Here is a 23,317-nt window from a genome sequence, read left to right as displayed (position 1 = left end):
CCTAATTATCCTTATCAGGTGTGAAGAGAATTAGATTCTGCTCCTACTTTTAATTAACCGTTGTTAATCAAAGAAAAGTCAAGTAGACAAGTTAATTTGATCATTAGGTCCTAGTCAACTCCTGTGGAGAGACTAGAGTTATTGGAGTACAAATTAACCAGCAAAGAATTCCAATTCCAATCAACAGCTAAGTTTGATAACTCAAGTATTATAAATTACTTAACCAAAGCCAAAAAAGAAAAATAAATCTAAATTTAATTGAAATCATCATAAATAGAATAAGACAATTATTAGTCTGAAATACCTCAAATTATATTTAATAGAACATTTAAATTTTAACATGGAAAAGTTCATAAGCCAATTTGAAAAGATAAGTAATTAACAATTAAAAGTAATAGAATAAATAAAACTAGAAAGTAATTTAAAGGAACATTTAACCTGTGATTGAAGAGATCATAGCTTAAACATAATAGAAATCCTAAATCCTAATCCAGTTGTATCTACGTAATAGAACCTCTCTAAAGCCTAAATCATAATAGAACCCCTCTCTCTAAAAACTACATCTAAAACCTAAAATTATGAATTATTCAGTTGTATCTATGTATCTACGTCTCTCTCTTTGATTCCTCCATTCTCTGACTTATATTCTGTGTTTCTGGCTTGGATTGGGGCCGAAAAAGGGTCCAGAAATCGCTGGGGGCATTTTCTGCATATTTTTGTACGTGGCGTCTATCACGCGTCCGCGTGGGTCACACGTTCGCGTCATCTGGGAGTTTTCCTTGTCACGCGTACGCGTCGGACACGCTTACGCGTCAATTGCGTTCTGCTCAAGGCGCGCGTCCGCGTCATCCATGCGTTCGCATCGCTGCATTTTCGCGCTAGGCACACGTTCGCGTCGTCCACGCGTTCGCGTCGTCGCCTTTTCTTCAAAACTCCATTTTTGTGCTTTTCTTCCATTTTTGTATGTTTTCTTTTTGTCCTTTAAGCCATTCCTACCCTATGAGGTCTGAAAATACTTAACACAAAAATCATGGCATCGAATGGTAATAAGAGGGTAATTAAAATTAATATTTTTAAAGCATAGGAAACATGTTTTTCACTTATATCATAAAATAAGGAAGGGAAAGTAAAACCATGCAGTTTACATGAATAAGTGGGTGAAGAATTGATAGAAACACTCAATTTGAGTACAAATTATATCATAAAATATGGGTTTATCAACCTTCCCACACTTAAACAATAGCATGTCCTCATGCTAAATCCAAGTAAAAGGGTAAAGTTAGAATGGTGGAATCTCATGCAATGCAATCTATTCTAAATGCAAACTAGCTACATGAATCATGCAATTTTAATTATCACCCACCTATATATATATAGAGCTTACATGTGGTTAATCTAATTCATATTTTCAAGGAATTATATATGTATAGCCAAACCTAAATATTTGTTAAAGCACTGTCACAATTGAGTTGGGTTAAATTATTTCATAAGCTTGCAAGACAATTAAACAATTAAGCAGAGATATATGGTGATGAGCTATTGAACCCTCACTGGATTTGTGTTTACTCTCTATTCACTCAGTGTTTGGGGTTAATCACTATATTCTTTTCTATTCTTGCTTTCTAAAACTTTGTTCTTCATCTAACCAATCAACAAATATCGAATACAGACATACAAAAATCATGAGGTCTTTTAAAGGTTGTAATGGGGCCGAGGTAAGGGTAAGGGTATATATATGAGGCTAAGTGAGCTAACAAAGTTGAATCCTTAATTAGTCTAAGATCTCACCTAACGTACACATATTCCATATACATTATAATTTCCTTGGGATTCCTAATTTTTCACTTTCTTAATACATACTCATGTACCAAATTCAAATTTTGATTCTTATATCATGTGCATTGATTTCTTCACTAAACTTATTATTGGGGTAATTTTGTCCCCTTATTGATTTATTTAACTAAAAAAAAATTTTTTTTGAAATATAAACAGAACATATATCAATGCACATGGTATTTTTATTTATTTTGGTTTTATATGAGTATACTCCCAAAATCCTTATTATCTTATTGAGTTAATCCTTTTCCTATCAACCCATGTTCCCATGTTTCCCCACACTTAGTGGATACACAATCTCTATCTTAAGCTAACCGAGGATTCAACTTGGAATTTTTAATTTGTTTTTTTTTTGCTTAAGGCTAGTGATGTAGTTATAGAACAGAAGGGGATTTAAAAGGCTCAAGGGGGCTAACAAGGGTGATGTAAGAGGTAGGCTAATTTGGGCTAAGTGAGCAATTTAAACAATGGCCTCAATCATTTCTTGGTATGTATCTATATTCTATATTGGACATATAGATTAAAACAAAGTAGAGATTACTAGAATAAAAAAGAAGGGCGAATACACAAGAATGAAATAATTATGGTTAAATAATATAACCATACAAATAAGCTCAAAAAATCACAGGTTGTGTGTTCTCTAGCTCAAAAACCATATATCAGTTATGTATGTCATGCAAGTAGAAATCAAGAGTTCCCATTATTCTCAATGTGAATCTTAGGGTGGCCCTTAAAATCTTAGTGTTCTTCCTTGAAAAATGTTGTGTAAATTAACCAATCATTTATTGCTATATATATATACAGTGTGTGGATTGTTGTGATTCTATTATGCTAAAATTTTTAGTTTACTTTTTTTATTTTCAATTAATCCAAGTTATAGTATGCTAAAAGGGTAAACTAAACTAATTAATCTATATATTCTATATCACAACTTAACTAAAATTGCAACTAGACTAAACTAAATATCTAAGATAAGTATATAAACTAAAGTGCAAAATACAGAAATACTGTAAAAATATAGAAAAAGAGAAATGTGCAAGTATTGAAAGACAAGATAAGAAAAGGTAAAGTAAAGGATAAAAATAGAAATAAAAAATAAAAATACAGAAAAATAAGCAAAATAGGATAAAAAAAAAAGTGTCTGAAGAGTGGTTCACCAAAATAGTATGCCAGAGATGGCGACCTCCCTACACTTAAATGATAGCATCGTCCTCGATGCTCACTGAAGTTGGGTGTGAGAAGTGTCATCTCCGGAAGGATGGGCTGCTGGTGTCTCTGCGGTAGGCTGAGGATTTGCAGTCTGAATAAGTGTAGGAGGAGCTGCCTGCTGAAGCGGAGGCTCTGTCTGTATAGGAATCTCCGGATCTACGGCCTGGATTTGGTGGGGCTCCTCATGGTGTGGTGCAGCCTGCTCAGGTCCTCCTTGCTCAGCCTGGGCATGTGCCTCCTCCTCATGATCATCCGCCTCCGCATCAGAAGGCTCAGAAGCGGTGTCAGGCTCGGAGGGGATGTCGCTGCTGGATCAGATCATCAACATGAGGTGCTCATAGCGTCCCTTGCTGCGACGCTCCATACAATCCAGGCATGCGAAGAGGCGGTGCACCAGATGATAAATGGGCTCAGGAGCAGGTAGAGGTGCAGTGGATGGGGCTGGTATAGCAGTGGATGCAGAAGGGGCATCTGAAGATGTGGCTGCCTCACCCGAGGCAGTGAGAAAAGGAGGTCTATACCCTAATACTAGAAACTTCCTGCTGTGAGGAATGATCTTCTTGCAGTCTGTAGCAGTTGGCTTCTTATCAGCCAGCTCCCAAGGCACGTCAGCTCGGCGGCCTAGCTGGGTGATCAGATAAGGGAAAGGGAGAGTGCCTCTGACATGGACCCTGACCATATAATACCTGATGAAACGTGGAAGATACAGGTCCTTACCCTCCATCACACACCAGATGAGGGTGATCATAGCAGCGGGCACCTCTGTCTCATGAGTGCTCGGTATCACGTAGTTGCTCAGGATCTGCTGCCAAAGCCGAGCCTCATCATTCAAATATATCAGCTTGATTTCCTTAGGCATCACTGTATTCTTTCCCATGACCCATGGGGCAGTAGGATCAAGGGTTATTCTCTGCTTGACTGTATCCCAATCAAATCTCATGTATCTCATGTCCTCTTCGGCCTTTTGTAACCGTCAGGCTGATCAGACTTAGGCTGAAGCCAGAGGATGTCCTCAATAGCTTCCTCAGTGACCAGAATTTATTTTTCTCTGAAGTGCACTATATCCAGGGAGGTCTTGAAATAGTTACAGTAAAATTCTCTGACCCAGGAAGTATTGACCTCTGTCAAGTTCCTTTCCATGAAGAACCAGCCTCGTTGTTTAATCTGTCCGGAAGTGTACTGGGTGAGTTCTTCTGGAATTTTAAGAGGTCTCTCCAGGTAGAGGTTCCTGGCAGTAGCAAACATTGGATACTTGAGCTCACAGTATCTGTTTGCAAATTTGATTGGATCTGTGGCAGTGAGGAGCTGGTCGGCCTTTTCCTGCGGGGTAAAGTTCTTTTCCCGCCAGGAATCGTCGTGAAGGAGATCCAGGATAGAGATAGAAGATTCTCCTCTTTTTCTGTTTGCCTGTGGTAGCCTTGCCTTTTCCTTTCCGTTAGGTGTCAGACATCCTGAAAAGTAGAAGTAGCAGGATATAATTGAAGAATTAAAGCAGGAAAACAAGTAGGCAAGTAGGAATTTGTCAATGTAAGCATAAAGGCAAAAAGAGCAATAGAAGCAAGATATGAGGTAAATATATGTACATTTTGGATTGAATTCGAGTTAAAAAGCTGAGATGAAAAATCACAATCCAAAATATAATAGAAGTGGAATTCAAGTTGATTAGGAAAAATCAGTAATCATGCCTTGAGTGAGAAAGTTAAAGTAGTTAGGTAAAAACCAAAAAGAAGAGAAGTTAGAAAGCTAAACTGGTTAGTAGTTAAAAAAGGAAGTTAAAGTGAGTGGCATGAGAATGATTTTCTTAATTACCAAGAAATCACAATCTTGAAGAATAACCAACTCATATTCAAGCAAGGATTGCAGTTCATTGATGATAATTTCTATAGATAAAGTAAGTTTAAAATGAGAATAAAATCATCAATAACCAAATATTACTCAGGGAACAAAAGGGGATAAGAATGCTAGCCCGTGCATTCATGAATTGGTTTGGTTGTAGCCAAAATAATGAGTTTTTAAACTAAGACATGAATGGAGTGGATTAAACCATTTGCAGAAAATTGGGCAGCATTTCGACTAAAATTGGATGTTCCCGGGTAGTAAAACAGCAGAAAAATTCAGTTCATATGAAAGTAAATAGTGCTGAAAAGATTAACAACTAGTAAGAACAGGAAAGAGCAGTTCAACAGCAATATCAAATATGAAGAACAGCATATGAACATAATCATTACAGCATATTCAGAATTGCGAATCAGATAAAAATAGTTAGCAAGAACGGTGCAATTTTCAGGCCTAAATCCACTAACCACATCCTAGCTACCTAACTACCTAAAATCCACTACAATCATGCATTTCTAACTATCCTAATTTTGAAAAAAAAAATTCGAAAAGCTAATTAACTAATTAACGAAAAACAGGATTTAGTGTTCGGTGGAACCTGGTGCGCAGAGGAATAAAAGTATGGAACAGAGAGATGGTGGGAATGTGGTGGTGGTGTTGGTGACGCAGCGGCGAAGGGTGGTGGCACGGCGGCGGTCCGATGTGGGGGCGGGGGCGATGGTGGTTGTGGGTAGTTTAGGGTTAAGGAGAAGAGGTGAGGGAAGGGGGTGCGGGTTGAGGTGGTTGGGGGGTGGTGCGGTGGTGCGGTGGTGGCGGTCCGGCATTGGAGGCGGTAGCAGTGGGGTTGGTGGTTGTGGAGGGAGGAGAAAAGGGAGAAGGGGAGGGAGGAGAAGAAAGAAAAGAAGAAAGAGGGGGCGTCGGCGGTCGGAGCGGCGCGGCGCTCGGGTCTGGGTGGCAAGGAGGAGCGGTGATTGGGAAATGGGAGGAAGAGAGGTTGCAGATGGGGAGGTGGGGGGGTTTTCGCGTGAATGGGTAGGGCTTCGCGTGAAGGGGGGTTAGTGTTTTTGAATCCACGCGAACGCGTGGAGCACGCGATCGCGTGAATTGGGCGAAAAGGGTGTTGACGTGAACGCGTCATTGACGCGATCGCATGAATTTGGTAAAAGGTAAGGGACGCGTACGCGTGAAGCATGCGAACGCGTCGCTAAAAATTGTGCTAAACGCACAATTCTAGCATCGTTTTGGCGCAACTCTCTATTTCCAATGGGATCCACAAAATCCACGCGACGCGGATGCGTCGCTTACGCTTTCGCGTGGGATGTGCGTAGTGCAAGTGACGTGTTCGCGTCAGGGACGCGAACGCGTGGGCCGATTTGTGCTAAACGCACACCAGCCGCACGATTCCAGCCCAACTTTCTGGGCGTTGGATCTTTACGCCGATTTCCATTCGACGCCCACGCGTGACCTGCTCGCTCACGTAGGTTGATTTTTTTTTAGTCTTTTTTTTATGCAATTATGCAGTATGTAATATACAATGCTAATGTAGATGCTATGAATAATTCCAGGTTCAATAAAAATAAAATAAAATAAAAGCAAACAAAATGAAGTAAAATTGAAAAAGGAACGATCATACCATGGTGGGTTGTCTCCCACCTAGCACTTTTAGTTAAAGTCCTTAAGTTGGACATTTGATGAGCTTCTTGCTATGGTGGCTTGTGCTTGAATTCATCCAAAAATCTCCACCACTGTTTGGAATGCCAATAGCCTCTGGGGTCCCAAACTAGGCATGTAAAGCCTTTGAGTAAATTCAAACAGGTTCTCAGGTTCCCGGGGTGTTGAATGTCAGAATAGATTCCAGGATCCCAAACCTTGCTCTTATATCCGCCTTTGTCTTGATTTATATTTTTCCAGCCGGGCGGTTTGGAAGTTGCATTCTCACTAAGATGGCTAAACATTCTCTGATACCCATTCAATCTAACTCGAAACCAATCCTTACACTTCAGATTGAAGCGTGGAACCTTATTGAATCTTGCATTCTAATTTTGAGCACGAACCATTTCCTTTTTACTCTTAAAGCCGCAAAGAGCTCTAAGCTGACCATCTGTTTCAAGCAAACCATATTCAAGTGGAAAAGTAAAGATAAAAGCTAAGGATTTTACCCACTTAAAATTTGTATTGGGTGGCAATGGCCTTGGAATAGGTGTTTCCAGTGGTTTTGCAAGCTCTACTCCCTCGTGTTCTTTTGTAAATTCTTCCACTTCCTTGCAAATTTCTTCAGTTGTAACCATGTCTTGATCGAAGTCCTCGATATCTTCCTCATCACTTAAGTCATAAATTGGAGGTTGTGAAAAATCTACCTCTGCATCATCTTCGTATTCACTTGGGGAAGATTCTTCCATCTCAAAGAATTCACTTGCGGATGCGAGTTCATTACTAGGAGAATTGGACTCGTAGTCTTCATCATCAAGGAAACTTGCTTGTTGAGTTATTTCGTCAAGTTCTTCATAAGATTCTTGCCTTGGAGGTTGCGCACTATCCTCCTTAGCATCGATTGTAAATTTCTTAACGGGGTTCTCCACAATTCTGCATTCCCATGGAGGTTCAGCGTCTCCTAAGTCTTCAACCAATTCTTCTTCTTCTATAATTTCAGCTTCCTCCACTTGTTTCAGTACAAAATCATGCTCTGTACTGTCCAGTGGGGTTTCTAGTATCTCCTTCATACTGCGTTCTTCATTAGTTTGTCCACATGAAGCCATGGGGGTTCCTTGAGTGTCCGAACGTCGGGAAGGTAGTCTATTTATCGCTTGATTCAATTGGTGAAGTGTGGCATGAAATTTTTCAAATGTTTTCTTGAGTTTCTCCCTTGATTTTTGGAGCGATGGATATGGACATGGTGTATATGAAAGTGGTGGTTCTCGGGAGTAATTAGGTTGGAATTGGGGTGGATACAGGTTAGGGTTATATGGAGGTGAATGGTAGTAGTTAGCTTGTGAGTGTGGTGGTTCAAAGCTGTGTTGAAGAGGTGGTTCATAGGTGTATAATGGGGCTTGTTGGTAATTACAAGGGGTCCATCATAACTATTGTTCTGACATGCATTATTGAATAGGCATCGTCCATGATAGTTTGGAAGGTGTTGTTGCCTAAAGGATTGATCGGATCCTCGTGGCTCCGTCCATCTCTGACTGTTTTGACCTTGATGCATGTTCCTGTTATAGCTTCCATTCCTTTCAACATTATTAGAACCAAACTCAAAGCGATAGGGGTGAGAGTTCATAGTAAATAATAAAAATTAAAAGCGAAAATAAAAGAAATAACAAGCAGAAGAAAATATTAACAATAACCAATAATAAGGCACACAGTTGCAACTCCCCGGCAACGGCACCATTTTGATAAAATGAAGATTGATGGTTTAGAATTTACAATAAATCCTCATTGCAAGTATAGTTTCTAAACCAAACAATAATCCTTTCATACAAAAACTTGTTTGTCACGTAAACAAACCCAATAAAAATAAATAACCGAAGTATTTAAACCTCGGGTCGTCTTCTCAAGGAGTTGCAGGGCAGTATGATTTATTATTGGTTATGAGTAAAAGTGTATTTTTGGATTTTTTGAATTAAGGAGCAAGTAATTTAAATGACTAGAAAAATAAATTAATAATAATAAAATCTCTTGGCAAGGTATAAGAAATTGAAGTCATATCCTAATTATCCTTATCAGGTGTGAAGAGAATTGCATTCTGCTCCTATTTTTAATTAACCCTTGTTAATCAAAGGAAAGTCAAGTAGACAAGTTAATTTGATCATCGGGTCCTAGTCAACTTCTGTGGAGAGACTAGAGTTATTGGAGTACAAATTAACCAGCAAAGAATTCCAATTCCAATCAACAGCTGAGTTTGATAACTCAAGTATTATAAATTACTTAACCAAAGCCAAAAGGAGAAAATAAATCTAAATTGAATTGAAATCATCATAAATAGAATAAGACAATTATTAGTCTGAAATACCTCAAATTATATTTAATAGAATATTCAAATTTTAACATGGAAAAGTTCATAAGCCAATTTGAAAAGATAAGTAATTAACAATTAAAAGTAATAGAATAAATAAAACTAGAAAGTAATTTAATGGAACATTGAACGTGTGATTGAAGAGATCATAGCTTAAACATAATAGAAATCCTAAATTCTAATCCTAAGAGAGAGGAGAGAACCTCTCTCTCTAAAAACTACATCTAAAACTTAAAATTATGAATTATTCAGTTGTATCTATGTATCTACGTCTCTCTCTTTGATTTCTCCATTCTCTGGCTTATATTCTGTGTTTCTGGCTTGGATTTGGGCCGAAAAAGGGTCCAGAAATCGCTGGGGGCATTTTCTGCAGATTTTTGTACATGGCATCTGTCACGTGTCTGCGTGGGTCACGCGTTCACGTCATTTGGGAGTTTTCTTTGTCACGCGTACGCGTCGGTCACGCGTATGCGTCAGTTGCGTTCTGCTCAAAACGCGCCTCCGCGTCATCAACGCGTTCGCGTCGTCGCCTTTTCTTTAAAACTCCATTTTTGTGCTTTTCTTCCATTTTTGTATGTTTCCTTTTTATCCTTTAAGCCATTCCTACCCTATGAGATCTGAAAATACTTAACAAACAAATCACGGCATCGAATGGTAATAAGAGGGTAATTAAAATTAATATTTTTAAAGCATAGGAAACATGTTTTTCACTTATATCATAAAATAAGGAAGGAAAAGTAAAACCATGCAGTTTACATGAATAAGTGGGTGAAGAATTGATAGAAACACTCAATTTGAGTACAAATTATATCATAAAATATGGGTTTATCATTTATCCATGAAACTCAGCAGAGCTCCTAACATTAACCTTAGGAGGTTAGTGACTCATACTGTACAAAAGTGATGACTACAAATGGGGGGCGAAAGAAGATCACGTAGAAGGTCCTAAACAAGGTTGATCTTCTCCTATATATACCAATCTAATAATTAAGGATTATAGAAATAAGATAAACTAGGTTGATAGTGCAAAAATCCACTTCTGGGGCCCACTTGGTGAGTGTTTGGGCAGGGCAAAGGGTTTCTCCACATGCTAAGACTCCTTAGGGGTGTTGAACGCTGGCTTGCGACTCCCTTTTGGGCATTGGACGCCAGCTGCTCCCTTTTGAGCGTCTAATGCTAGGAATAGGGTAGGTGGCTGGCATTGAACGCCAGTTTTGGGCCTTCATTACCAAAGCAAAGTATAGACTATTATATATTTCTGAAAATCCCTGGATATTAGCTTTCCATAGACGTTGAGAGCGCGCCATTTGGACATATATAGCACCAGAAAATCTCTTACGAGTGCACATAGGTCAGATCCTGACAACATCTGCAGTCCTTTCTTTGTCTCTGAATAAGACTTTTACTCAAGCTCCTCAATTTTAGCCAGAAAATACCTGAAATCGCCATAAAGCTCACAAAATCAAAGTAGAATCCAAAAATATGAATTTTGTACTAAAACATATGAAAACATAATAAAACTTAAAACAAAATATAATGAAAACTATATGAAAATGATGCCAAAAAGCGTATAAAATATCCGCTTATCAGAACACCAAACTTAAACTGTTGCTTGTCCCCAAGCAACCAAAAACAAGTAGGATTAAAAAGAAATAGAAGAATACAATAAATCTCAGAGTTTTCAATGAAGCTTAGTTTCAATTAGATGAGCGGGACTAGTAGCTTTTTACTTCTGAATAGTTTTAGCATCTCGCTTTCCTCTGAAGCTCAGAAGTGTTGGCATCTTTAGGAACTCAGAATCCCGATGATATTATTGACTCTCTGATAAATCCCAATTTTGTGGTTTATCTTGTGCTTATTTTGGAGGATTTTATCACATTTATTCAATGAAATAGCATGGTTTTGTAATTCTCCCTTAATTTGTACTTAAGTGTAAAAACATGCTTTTTAGGCCTTAAAATTGGTAATTTTAATTCACCTTTGATTCCACTAGATACCTAGATGTGTTTGTTAGTGAATTCAGGTTGAAAAGGCTAGGAATGAATCAAAGGACTGAAGAGAAAAGCATGCAAAGTGGAGAGCTCATAGAAAAACAAGGATTTGGAGTGCATTCTTGGACGTGCACGCGTGCCCGACGCGCATGCGTGGATACGAGGTCGCATGGCGATGCGTACGCGTGACCCACTCGTACGCGTGGATGGAAAAATGCCGCGCGACGCATACGCATGACCAACGCGTACGCGTCGATACTCGCACGTGACCTCATTAAAGTGAAAATGTTGGGGGCGATTTCTGAGCTACCCAAGCCCAAATTCAACCCATTCCTGAGGCTATTTCATGTAGAATTCAAGCTTGGACAAAGGGGGAGCACTTAGTTGCAGGATTGGCATCATGTAGGTTAGTTTTTAGAGAGAGAAGCTCCCTATTCTCTCTAGAATTAGGGTTCTTAGGTTATTGTGCATCCTAGATCTAGTTCCAAATTCCTTATTTCAACTTGTTTCCTTTATAATTTCTTGTTCTAATACTTCAATTCTTCTTGGTTCTTTTATTAATTTTACTTTTATGCCTCTTTTATGTTCATGAATACTCATGTTCGATTTGGATCCCCTTTTAATGAAATTTGATGTTGATGTCCTTTTATTGTTGATTTGAGTTGTGAATTTTACTTTCCTTGCAATTGTTAGTTGGTAGATTTTACTATTTCTTGTACATTTACCATGCTTTCCTTTTATGCCTTCCAAGTATTTGACAAAATGTTTGGTAGGATGTTAAAGTAGATCTTGAGCATTCTTGGCTTGGAAAGAGTAATTAGGCAATCTTAAGTCATGAATACCCAACTTATGTTGGTGATCTAGAGTTGTTAGTTAATATGATTTCCATTGACTCTAATCTCTTGCTAATTTAATTAGTAAGTGATTAGGACTTTTGGATTGAGATTAGCTCATCTTATTAGACTTTCTTCGAGTATGAGGATAACAAGATACCTTCCTCCATCGTCGGGGATGACGTAATAAGATAAATTCTTGTTTATTATTGTGATATGATTAACTAATCTTGTTTGACATTCTCCCTATGTGAAGATAACATGATAGCTTCTTCCATTTGCTGGAGTTGACTAAATAGGATGAATTAATCATTGTATGACTAGGATAGAAAGCCTATATCCTCAATCTTTGCCATGAATGTCTCTCTTTATTAATTGCTTTCTTTAATTGCTTACTTGATTTACTTTTCTTGTCATTCAAATTCTTGCCCCTTTATTTTCTTGTCCCTTATAAATCAAACCCCCATATTCCTTCATAGCCAATAATTGACCACTTCATTGCAATTCCTTGTGAGACGACCCAAGGTTTAAATACTTCGGTTAAATTTTCATTGGGGTTTGTACTCGTGACAAAACCAATTTTTGATTGGGAGGATTGTTTGTTGGTTTAGAACTGTACTTGCAACGAGATTTCAATTGAGAAATTCCAAACCATACACTCAAAATCCTTTCATCAAAATGGCGCCGTTGCCGGGAAATTGCAATGGTGCTATGTTATTGGCTATTGTATATATTGTAAATAGCTTGATTTTTGGTTTGTTTGTTAGTTTTTGTTAGTTGTAGGATTTTTCCCTCTTTGTTTCTTATTAATATTTGTTTTTATTTTCTCTTGTCACTATGAATTCTCATCCTTTTTGCTATGAGTGTGGTTCAAACTATGTTGTAGGAGATAGAAATTACAATGATAACATGCATCAAGGAAAGAACAACCAAAGGTGGGAGGAGCCTCGAGCATTTGATCAACCTTCATGGCAACAACCTCCACCAATGTACTATGAGCAAGAACCACTCCAAGACGCATACCAATCTAATGTGTGTGATGACCCTCATTGTGGTTGTCAACCACAATCATCATATGCATATGATCTCCTTCCTCAATATAGCCATCCACCATACTCACAAGCTTCATACCACCATTCACCTCCATATAATCCTAACCCATATCCACCACACCAACCACCATATGAACCATACTTAGAGCCACCACCATTCCAACACCAATACTCCCAAGAACTACAAATTCCATATACACCACCTCAAGACTTTCACCAATATGAACTACCTTCCGACTACAATGCCCTTTCCTCGAATGATGAACCCTCTCTTCCACCACCGCCTCCTAATGAAGCCCTCATGCGAGAACTAAGAGATCTTGAATCTCGTATCCTAAGGGAACAAGAGGAGATGAAAAAATAGTTCAAGGAGGTAGGAGCCAAGTTGGCTATCATAGCGAAAGCCATTAACAATGTGTACTCATCTTGCCTAAGCTTACACAATCAAGGCACTCCCATTGTTAAATGTGGAGAAACAACCAAAGAGCTTAGTGAGGGAGTGAATTTAGAGCTTCAAGATGAAGAAGAGAAGTTAAAGCAAGAAGTGCAACAAGAGGAAGAGGTAGAGATTATGGAACCAAAGGAAGTGGTTGAAGATTTAGGAGATATTGAGTGCAAAGAGGAATCCCATGTTGAAGAGCCTTCTTCCATGGAGTTTGAAGTTAATGTTGAGGAGGAAAGTGCACAACCTCCAAGGCACGATGAGAGCGAAGAACTAGAAGAAGTGTTCCAAGCAACAAATCCTCCTATCTATGACGATTTCGCATCAACATATGATCCTTTTGAGCTTGATGAATCCTTCCCCACTATGCTTGGAATTGATGATGAGGTAGACTTCACTAACCTCCTATTATGATTTGAGTGATAGGGAAGAGGTAGAAGACACTGGTGAAGAAGAATATCAACTTGAGGAAGCTTGGCAAGAGGTAGGACTTGAAGCACTTTCTCAAGTGGTGGAAGCCTCTAGAAGAGAATGGACAGGAGTGGAACGTGCTCTATCAAGACCATTGGAAACTCCTCCACATATGTTACCATCCAATCCTTCATTTGAGTAGGTAAAATTCATTATTCTTAGTTTTATTACCCCACTTGAATTTGGTTTGCTTGAGACGGATGGTCAACTTAGGGAGCTTTGTGGAATTAAGCGTAAGAGGAGGATGTTTAGTGGTTGGCAGTGTAAATCTAGACTCATTATGGTTTAAGCTTCAAGGAGTGGATGCAAAGGTTGGTGTAGTACTCAATTGAATGGGTCTAGGAGGGTAGTTTAGTATCCTCATGAGAATTCGGCTTTTCTGCCACCCAGAGAGAATCAACGTGATCAAATTGAAGACGGGTGTGAAAATAAAGTGTGGGATCCTAGATCACACAAAGATAATCAAGGTTGGGAGCCCATGGTTTGTGAAAAACTCCATCAAAGCCTGGAGTCATTAACTTTGAATGATGAAGCACAATAGAAGTCCAAGCATTAGTGGATGTTCAAGGATGGATTCAAGCACAAGCCACCTTGATGGATAGCTCCCTATAAGTCCAACTTAAGGACAATAAACAAAAGTGCTAGGTGGGAGACACCCCACCATGGTAACATCTTTCCCTTTTTCCCTTTTTGTAAATATTGGTAAAATAGGTTTAATTTCATATTTTGTTTAGTTTGTTGAGTTTATTTGGTAGTTCAGTATGTTAAATAAGGTTTTATGGTGTTTTGGTAGCTGTTTGGAGGTTTGGAATGCTTGGTTTGGTGCAAAAACATGGAAAAAATTTGGAAAATAGAGCACCAAGCCACGCGTACGCGTCACTCACGCGTATGCGTGACCCCCAGCATTTCGACCATCCACGCGTACACATCGCCCACGCATACGCGTGGATCCAACATTTTCAACTTCCATACATTTTCCCGAGAGTTGTGCCTACTTCATGCCAACTTTGTGCCTGAGGCACAACTCTACCCACACGTACGCGTCACCGCCCCAAATAACTCATCATGTGTACGCGTCGCTACCATTTCATCAATCCACGCTTACGCGTGACATACGCGCATGCGTGGATTGCCCTGTTTCACCCACCTTCTTTTCTTCTCCTCTTTCCATTTCTTTCCTTCTTCTCTTCTCTTTCCATCCTTCAATCATCATCCAGCACTACCAAACACCATCCATAACCATTTTTTTTAGTTAGTTAGTTAATTATTTAGTTAGTTTAATTTTTCATTTAATTTTTTATTTTTCATTATAAGTGTTGGATTACTAACTTTGTTGCTAATTCTTGCTGCTTATTATTAACTTAATGTTATTTTAGCATAATTATTTTTAATTTTCATTGTTGGACTTCCTTGTTGAGGTTATGTTTATTTACTTGGTTTTGAACCATTCCATGCTCAATGTTTTTGTGAATACCAAGTACATGTTACATTGCCTTCAAGCTTCTAAATCTTTTGAATTGTATGCTTTGGCCACCATGCATTCATCATCCATTGTTAGGCAAATGTGTATTATCATTGCATTTTTTTAGGTGATGCCTGTTTATGATTTACCCTTATTCACATCACTTATTTCATGCATTGAGATTGTAGAATTGTGAAATTGGATTGAAAGCTTACCTAGTGACATATTTTTGAGCTTTGTAAAGCTTTGTGAACCATGCTTGCTATATGATTAATTTCCACTTTTATCCTCTCTTTCCTAAGTTCCATAGCATCCGTGTGGTTCACCTCTATGTCACTTAGGTGTTGCAAAAACTTCAATATGTGTCATTGATTGTTGTGTAAGTTTCATATACCATTTTGTTCACTAAGTTTACTTATACATCGATCAATGTCCATTCATTATCCAATTTACAATTGCTTGGTTAATTGCTTGGATGCTTTCATGCTTCTTCATTACTTGTTTGCTTATCTTAACTTACAAGTCTTTTGAAGTATCTCAAGTACACTAGAATGAGTGAAGCGTATACTTTTTTTTGTATAATTGTGACACGGCTTTTAAATATTAGCGTGTGAGTCCTAAACCGCATGCAATTTAGGACCCACACACCTGCCTTTCATTAATGTTACACTAATTCACTCACTCCGCTCTAGTGATTTACCTCATTCCAACAATGTATGCTTCCTTGCTTTTACGATTACGCCTCTTACTATCCTCTTTTCTATTTTTCATGGAGTCATCATAAGCAAATGGAAGCGGAAGAAGAACATGCAGCACCGGTTGATCCACCAGCTGAAAGTGGCAACTAGGAAAGTCGTCGTACCCCCTTGCTCATCTTTGAGTGCACCGAGGACGGTGCAAACTTTTAAGTGTGGGGAGGTCGTCCGAGCACTCGGCATTTTTGGGTGACAAGTTTCTAATCCCAACACTTTTGCATCTCAATTTTAGATTTCTTAGGATTTTTAGTTACATTCTCTTATTTTGCATATATATACAATAAGCTTAGTCAAAATAATAAAACTTTTTTCAAGAATTTTATCTATAGGGCACCCCAATTAATTAAAAAAAATTTTAGAACTTGCTTGAATTATACATATATTGTGGATCATTTTTTTGAGCTAAGAACACAAGCATGTGAGATTTGAGCCTAATTGTGTGGTTACATCATATAACCACTGATAAACCACTATTTTATGGTTTATCTTGTGCTCATTTGAGTAGTTTTCATCAAGTCTTTACCCATTTATTCATATGATTTGCAAGATTTTATAATTTCTTCCTAGTTTTGTTCTATGGTTGAAAACTTGCTTCCTAGGAAACTTTAATTTGTGTATTTTAATTCTCATTTATACCATTCGATGTCGTGATCCGTGTGTTAAGTGTTTCAGGCCTTACAGGGCAGGAATGGCTTAAAGAATAGAGAGGAAGCTTGCAAAAATAGAAGGAACACAAGAAACTAAGGAGATAACCAGCGAGCATCGACGCGCACGCATGCGCGCGATATGAAGAAATTTGCAGCGACGCGTGTGCGTGCCTGACGCGGACGCGTGAATTGGAGTTTTGCAAGACGACGCGTGCGCGTGCCTGATGCGTACGCGTGACAAGGAAATTCGCCGAATGACGCGCACGCGTGACTGACGCGTACGCGTGACATACCCAATCTGCAGAAATAACAGAAAATACTGGAGGCGATTTCGGGCCGAGTTTTGACCCAGTTTTCGGCCCAAAAATACAGACTAGAACCAGGGAACGTACAGAGACTCAAGACACATTCTCATTAGCATAGTTTTTAGGTTTTTAGATCTAAATATAGAGAGAATTTTCTCTTCCTCTAGGTTTTCTTTACATTCATATTTCATTAGTTTTATGCTTTTGCTTTGGGATATTGAAGAGTCATCACCTCTGTTGAAGATACTATTCTAGTTTGTTTCCTTACTTCCTATTTATTTATTCCATATTCTTAGTTCTTATTTAGAGTGGTAATTAGATTATTTTAGATTTATTAATGCAAAGAGTACTTTTCCTTTAATTAATTTTCAATCCCTATTTTATTTAATTTATCATGTCTTCTTCTTATATTTCTATGAGCGTTATATTCATGTCAATGGAGTAGATTCCCTACTTGACATTGGGGTTGATTAAGAAGAGACACTTGAGTTGGAATGCTCAAGTGATTAGTTAAATTAGAAGTTGTTGGCTAATTCTGTATTTACTAATGCTAGACCTTCCCAAGGAAGAGGACTAGGATTTGCGAATAAGAGTTAGCTCAATCACTTGACTTTCCTTTATTTAGTAAGGGTTAACTAAGTGAAAATAACAACCTCTTTATACTACACTTGAGAGAATTCCAACAATGATAGAACTTCCAATTAATCATTCCCCCAGTCAAGGCCTTTTTAATTAGAATATATAATTTTCTTTTAATTTATAATTATTTATTTTCTGTCATTCACTCTAAAAATCTCTCAGAAAAAATTCCTGATTAATAAATTAGCATCCTTTTTAGCAACTCGTTGGGAGACGACCTGGGACTCATACTCCCAGTATTTTTATTCTAAACTTTTGTGACAATCTTTCTAAATTGATGAGGCGGATTTCAGCTGGTTAAGAGTTATACTCGCAACGCTGTTTTCACATTCACTTCTTAATTGGCCGACTCCCATCTTACTCCATCAATTTTTGGCACCGTTGCCGGGGAGTTGCAATTGTGTGCTAAATTATTAATTAGTGTACATTTTTTATTTTTATCTTTATTTTTTATTTTTATTTTATTACCATGAGCTATATGTTTTTTTCATTGAATGACGCATTCACTGCCTGATCTGAGCTTAGCCGCATTTGATCCTGAAATTGAAAGAACTATTTCACGTATTAGGCGAGCTCGACGTCGGTTAGCCTCTGAGGGTGGTGAAGTGATTGTAATCGATTCACCAGTCTCATCTGAGGGCAAATCTGAACCACCATCTGAGAGCGAAACAAGCTCCTTTACTACTGATTCAGTTGATTCACGTGCAGATAGAATGGCAGCACCTAGGAGGATTACTCTCCAGGAAGCTGGAGCCCCGGATTTTACATTGCAGCCGTATCAAGTGCGTCATCCAAATCTGGCTGAAGATTTTGAACTGAAAACTGCACTAATCAACTTGATGCCCAAGTTTCATGGCTTACCTACTCAGGAGCCTATCAAGAACCTTAGGGATTTCCAGACAGCCTGTTCTATTGTTAGGTGTCATGGTGCAAATGAAACTTCTATTCTGTTAACCGCCTTCCCATTTTTTCTTGAGGGAAAGGCGAGGGAGTGGTACTACTCCCAACCTGAAGCAACTGTTACCAACTGGGATACACTCAGGAGAGAATTCTTGGAAAAATACTTTCCAGCTAAAGTTACAGATAGATTATGAAAAGAGATCTCCTGCATTGTTCAAGGTGAATCAGAAACTCTCTATGAGTACTGGGAGCATTTTAAGAACCTTTTGGACACATGCCCCCATCACATGATTGACAAGCTAGTGTTGATCAGCTATTTCACTCAAGGTATGAAGCCTAGGGATAAGACTACATTAGATGGTGCTAGTAATGATTCTCTGAAAAAGTATAAGACCGCAGATGAAGCATGGCAACTGATTAGTGATTTAGCTGAGTCCACCAGGAATCACAGGCACAGGAACAGCCACTCAAAGGCTGTTGCAGAAGTTTTCTCTAGCACTGAGACTTCTGCTCTTACACAGAGTATATGTGAAATGACCAACCTACTGAAGCAAATGCAGTTGAATCAACAACAACAACAGCCTCCCTCGCCACAACAAAGCCAACAATTAGTCCCCCAAAAAGTATGCAGAATCTGTGCTGATTATAGTCATTATACTGATGGATGTCCGCAACTCCAACAAGAAGACAACATTGTGGCAGCTACTCATAACATCTATGACCGCCCGAGTCAAGGATACAATCAACAAGGCGGCAACTACAACCAAGGTGGGAACTATAACCAAGGTGCCAGGACAACTCCAACCAGAGTTGGAGAGATAATTCCAACCATGGCTGGAGGAACAACTATAACAGAGGAGGCAGAGACAACAATAGAAATCAAAGGTGGAATAACAACAACAGACAGTAGAATTAGAACCAGCCTTACAGAGCTCCTCACCTAAGGCAGTCACAAGGACCCCAGCACAACCAATAACAGGTCCCTCAGATCACTTATCCTACTTCCTCATCAAATGACGAGATGCTTCATTCTCTTGCACAAGGACAACAAGATATGCAGACTACACTGAACTCTACTTTAAATGGTCTGAATGCCACTTTACAAGCTCTCGTCTCCCGGATAGATTCATTACCTGCTTCCACCAACCAGCCTTTAAGCTCGAGTAGAATTCTTTCTCAACCCTTATCTAATCCCAAAGGTGGCATCAATGCCATCACTTTGAGGTCTGGAACTATACTGCCAGAGAGGAATCATGAGGAGTCAAGCCCACAAGTACACGCCCCAGTTGAGGATATGGTAGAAGTGGAAGATGCTGAAGAGGAAGAGGAAGTACAAGACAAGGTTGAAGAAGAAGTAGTTCAACCAAGGAATGGATTACCAAAGGATGCAGAAGCTGCAAGTGGCGCCATTCCTATCCCATTTCCACACCTTGCAAGGAAGTCCAGAAAGCAGATGGAACTTGATCCCAAAATGGTAGAAATTTTCAAAAAGGTTGAGGTAACTGTTTCCCTTTTTTATGTTATTCAACAAGTACCTAAATATGCAAAGTTTCTGAAGGATTTATGCATACATAAAGATAAAATTAATGAATTAAAAACTATTCCTTTAGGTAGTTTTATATCTGCTTTAATGGGAGGTATACCTGAAAAATGTAGTGATCCAGGTCCATGCATGGTTAACTGTACCATTGGGGTGTAATATTTTCTGACTGCATGTGTGATTTAGGAGCGTGTGTTAGTATAATGCCATTGCCTATATATGATGCTTTGAGGCTCCCTCCCTTAAAAAGGTCGGTAGCTCGTTTTGTGTTAGCAGATAAAAGCATTATTACAGTAGTTGGAATTGCTGAAGATGTATTAGTAAGCATTAAGGGGTTCACATTTTCCATTGACTTCTATATCCTGGAAATGCCCCCTAATGACTCAGGAAGACCATCATCAATCCTGCTTGGAAGACCATTCCTGAAGACTTCGAAGTTCAAGCTGGATGCATTCTCAGGAACTTACTCCTTTGAGATAGATGGCAGAGCAGTGAGTTTCAGTTTAAATGAAGCTATGAAGCACCCTCCGGAAGATCATTCTATCTTCCAGTACAACATCATTGATGAAATTGTAGCTGAAGTTCACCAAGAAGAAGTAGAAGAGAAGCACATGGAGCAAGGTCCAAGTGTGGGGACACCCTCTAAACATAATGAGGACCCTTTGCCATTATCACTAGCCCCGGATGATCCAGAGCCTAGCCATGGGCAGAAATTGGTATTGAAGCCCCTTCCTCCACACCTCAAGTATGCTTACCTTGAGGATAATTAGAAGTTTCTAATTATCATTGCAAGGGAACTCACTCTTTAACAGGAGAAGCAACTGCTCAGTGTGCTGAGAAAACACAAGAAAGCAATTGGATAGAGCTTGGCGGATATAGTAGGCATCAGCCCTCAAGTTTGTGAGCACAGAATATACTTAGAAGAGGAATCAAAGCCTGTCCGTCAATCCCAAAGAAGATTGAATCCCACCATCTTAGAAGTTATCAAGAAAGAAGTGACCAGGCTACTTGAAGCAGATATCATTTACCCCATCTCAGACAGTGAATAGGTCAGTCCAGTACAAGTGGTGCCCAAAAAGTCTGGAGTCACAACAGTAAAGAATGAGCATGGAGAGCTCCTGACAACTAGAGTGCAGAATTCATGGAGGGTTTGCATTGATTACAAGCATCTCAACCAAGCTACTCGCAAGGATCATTACCCCTTGCCATTTATTGATCAGATGCTCGATTGCCTGTCAGGTAAATCCCATTATTGCTTTTTAGATGGTTATACAGGCTACTTTCAAATTCATATAGCTCCTGAAGATTAGGAGAAGACTACTTTTACATGTCCCTTTGGAACGTATGTATACAAAAGGATGCCTTTTGGCTTATGTAATGCACCAGCTACTTTTCAAAGATGCATGATGAGTATCTTTTCAGATCTTATTGAAAACTGTATGGAAGTTTTCGTGGATGATTTTAGCATATATGGTGATTCATTTAACCTTTGCTTGGATAGTTTGGTTAGAGTATTAGACATGTGTGTTAGTTCAAACCTTGTATTGAATTTTGAAAAGTGTCATTTTATGGTAAAACAATGGATTGTTCTAGGACATGTTGTCTCCAATACTGGTATTTCTGTAGATCCAGCAAAGGTAGATGTCATTTCTAGTTTACCTTACCCCTCCTCCGTGAGGGAAGTCCGTTTGTTCCGTGGCCATGCAGGTTTTTACAGGAGATTCATTAAGGACTTCAGTAAGGTAGCATTACCTTTATCCAGACTGCTGCAAAAAGATATTGAATTCGAGTTCAGTGAGGATTGCATGCAAGCATTTGATAAGCTGAAGATCGCCCTGACTCAAGCTCCAATTGTGAGAGGACCAGACTGGAGCCAGACTTTTGAGATTATGTGTGATGCCTCCAACCATACAGTAGGAGCGACGCTGGCTCAGCGCGAAGGTAAAGATCCTTTCGTAATTGCTTATGCGTCTAAGACCTTAGATGCTGCTCAGTCTAATTACACTACTACTAAAAAAGAGCTTCTTGCTATTGTTTTTGCTCTGGATAAATTCCGAGCTTATTTACTTGGTACTAAGGTGGTAGTGTACTGATGCGGGCAGAAATTGGCGAATTAAAAATTGTTAATTTATATGCGTTGCAAGTATAGTTCTTAACTCGCCAGAAATCTGCCTATCAATTTAAAAGGGTGTCACAGAAAATTGAAATTAAAATACTGGGAGTATGAATCCCAGGTCGTCTCCCAACGAGTTGCAGAAAAGTGTGCTATTTTATTAATCAGATATTTCCAAAAAGGTTTGAGTTGAGTGAACAGGGAATTAAATTGGAGAATTTGAATAATGTAAATAAAAGCCTTGACTGGGAGTTGATTAGTTGGAATCCCTATTATTGTTGGAATACTCTCAAGATTAATTGACAATTAAAGGTTGTCCTGTTTAGTTATCCTTTACTAGGTAAGGAAAAGTCAAACAAGTTGGAATGCTACGTCTGTTCACAAGTTGCAATCCACTTAATTAAAAGAGATTGGTGTTAGTGACTAGAAGGCAATCCAACCATAAACCCAATTACAATTTTTCTTTCAAGCCTTCCAACTTAAGGGTTCCTTTCAAACAATTTCCCATCAAGTTAGGGAACTACTCGCTCATTGTGAATGTAAAATTCATAGCATATGAAAAGGAATTAAAGAAAGACATTGTAAATAAAAATAAAAATAGTCAATTAAAAATAAAAGTGATCCTTGTATTAAATAATCCTAAAAATATTCCAATGGTAAAATTAAACAAAGTAAAGGACATGGAAGAGTAAAGCCAAGTAAAGAAAACGAACTAGAATGACGAAGTCTTGATGAGGAAATAGCTCTTCTCAATATCCCAATGCAAAAGCAAGAGAAAATTAAAATCCTAAGAACTATGAATGTGTAGAGAGAAAACCTAGGGGAGGAGTAGAAAACTAGATCTAAAACTAAAACTGTGCAGAATGAATGTTGTCGTTGGTTTCTGCATGTTCTCTGGCTCTAGTCTGTTGTTCTGGACCGAAAACTGGGTCAAAATAGGGTCCAAAATTGCCCCCAGTGAATTCTGCAGATTATGCAGATCGCGCATGTCACGCGATCGCGTCATCCATGCGGACGCGTCATTCGCGTTTTTCCCTGCCACGCGTTCGCGTCGTCCATGCCTCCGCGTCACTTGTGCTTTTCCAATCCGCGCAATCGCGTGAGCCATGCGGCCGCGTCACTGCGATTTCTCCTCTTCTGCGCGGTCGCGTGAGCCATGCGGCCGCGTTACTTCTCGCTGGTTATCTCCTCAATTTCTTGTGTTCCTTCCATTTTTGCTAGCTTCCTTTCCAATATCCAACTCATTCATGCCCTATAAAGCCTGAAACGTTTAACAC

General features: G+C 38.9%; 1 non-coding gene across 1 annotated transcript; it reads right to left on the bottom strand.

Annotated features, from left to right (window-relative positions):
- Positions 1 to 18,572: 18,572 nt before the first annotated feature.
- Positions 18,573 to 18,676, bottom strand: LOC112761858 (small nucleolar RNA R71). Its single transcript, XR_003182230.1, has one exon. It is a non-coding gene; the product is annotated as a small nucleolar RNA R71 (small nucleolar RNA).
- Between the last annotated feature and the right edge of the window lie 4,641 nt (positions 18,677 to 23,317).

This window comes from Arachis hypogaea, chromosome 16 (assembly GCF_003086295.3).
Source record: "Arachis hypogaea cultivar Tifrunner chromosome 16, arahy.Tifrunner.gnm2.J5K5, whole genome shotgun sequence".
Classification (NCBI taxonomy): domain Eukaryota; kingdom Viridiplantae; phylum Streptophyta; class Magnoliopsida; order Fabales; family Fabaceae; genus Arachis; species Arachis hypogaea.
This window is presented reverse-complemented; position numbering and strand designations above follow the sequence as displayed.